General features: G+C 44.6%; 1 non-coding gene across 1 annotated transcript; it reads right to left on the bottom strand.

The window, feature by feature from the left end:
• Window positions 1-504: 504 nt before the first annotated feature.
• LOC123163477 (small nucleolar RNA U3) lies at window positions 505-725 on the bottom strand. The gene has a single exon (XR_006481928.1). It is a non-coding gene; the product is annotated as a small nucleolar RNA U3 (small nucleolar RNA).
• Between the last annotated feature and the right edge of the window lie 1124 nt (window positions 726-1849).

Raw genomic sequence — 1849 nt, 5'->3', positions numbered from 1 at the left:
CGTCAGGAGCCGCCGAAGCTACTACTGAATGTTCAAACAAAGTTTGGCGTCGATCGAGCGAGCGCCGATGGTGGTGTCATTATGTAATACTGATGATGGTAGGTGTTGTAACTGTAAGCCAGTTTGCTGGGTTCTTGAGAGCCTGCCGTGCAAAGAGATGATGATGTCAATGTGATTTATGTTCTGGGGCAACGAGCACACCGCACACGCATCTTGTCTCTGATAACAATAGCACTGGTGAAACATTGGTTTGGCTAGCTGTACAGATTGCCATTGCTGTAGTATGAACTGAATAATACAGAATTTCGGCTGTGTGATTACAAATAGATTATGTGTTTGAAGAAGCTAAAAAATAAATCGGATGCGTGATTATGAATGGGTTACGTGGTGGCTAAAGGAGCTCAAAAGTAAAACTGCATATTGTTTATAGGTGCTTTGGAACAAAATTCTGTTGGTGAAAAAACGGGTTGCATGCATGAGTCAAAAAGAAAAAAAAGGATTTTGTGTCCGTCAGACAACGAGTGGGCCACCCTGCACAGACAAGGCCTGGCAGGAACGATCCTCTACAGCCGTCGGATCCATCCAACAGAAGAATCCGGGCCGTTATAATCACGCTCTGGACCAGTGGTCAGAATACATCAACCAGACTGAAGTGCTTGCCTCCTTATTGGTAAAGGATGCAGCGGTACGAGCCTATAGAACAGATCCTGTTCAAGTAAGGTCGTGCTGTGAACTGCAGCACCGCGCCTTATAAACCGGTTCCGCTCGCTGTAAACTTCCGAGGTGGGACTAATGTGTGCCGTGCAACGCTGCAGCGCAGCGCCTCCCAGGTGGGGGACGAGAAGGACTCGTGGCTCTTGGCCCATGAAGTTGGTCTGGGGAATAAACAGAGCCCGGCCCATCTAAGAAATCATGTCTCTCGTTGCTTTCATTTTTCTTTTGTTTTACACCTGTTGCATCGGCTTTATTTCCCCTTTTGTTCAACATCTGTTAAATGCTGCCTTGTTTGTCACTGCTCGTATTATTTTGTTCTTAGTCATTACTTGTTCCTCCGTTCTACTAGATTATTTGAAGCTTCTAAATTTTTCAAAGACATTGTTACATTGGTCTTAGTCTAGAAAGAAATGCCAACATTGTTACATTGGTCCTGTGCATGTGCACGCAACACTATGTACTGTCAGCAGAAGACCAACTCTAGTCAATTTCTACTTTTCTGGAATGAATCCCTTTTTAGAATGTTTTTGAAATGAATTCTAATCAGTTTCTTTTTTTTTTGCGGGGAATTCTAACCAGTTTCTATGGAGTTTAGTTGTAGTACAAGTGACGAAGTGACTACAAGGGATAAAGAAATTGTCAGTCGTGATGACACGATGCTTGATCCGCGCGAGGGTAAATGAGGTACTAGCATGGCGTTCACGATGGTGGCACCGGCCAAGAACAAGATCATATAAATGATAACCTTTTGTCTGTGCATGAGAGCTTTTGTGATCAAACAAGGCCAGGGATGGCTCTAGCAAGACTGCAAGAGGCGCTACAAGTACAATGATATTGCAAACACGATACTCCTCGCTCTTTCCATTTGGGACTGGTGAGTCTATCCATCGCTTAAGAAAAAGATAATTGCCCATTTAATTATTGAAAAAACCAGGTAAAAACCGGCACGTCGCGCCCACGAGGCAAGGCACCTAGCCGATCTGGCTACCCATAATGAGGCAAACACCATCGAAGAGAGAAACTCCATCGAGTCATTAAATCACCTCGAGTAAGCAACCTTGATTTTACCACAGATGACCAACCACGGGCCCTCATCGTGATCTACCCACTGGATCGATCTCATCCTATATGCCAA

The sequence above is a fragment of the Triticum aestivum genome, chromosome 7B (assembly GCF_018294505.1).
Source record: "Triticum aestivum cultivar Chinese Spring chromosome 7B, IWGSC CS RefSeq v2.1, whole genome shotgun sequence".
NCBI lineage: Eukaryota > Viridiplantae > Streptophyta > Magnoliopsida > Poales > Poaceae > Triticum > Triticum aestivum.
This window is presented reverse-complemented; position numbering and strand designations above follow the sequence as displayed.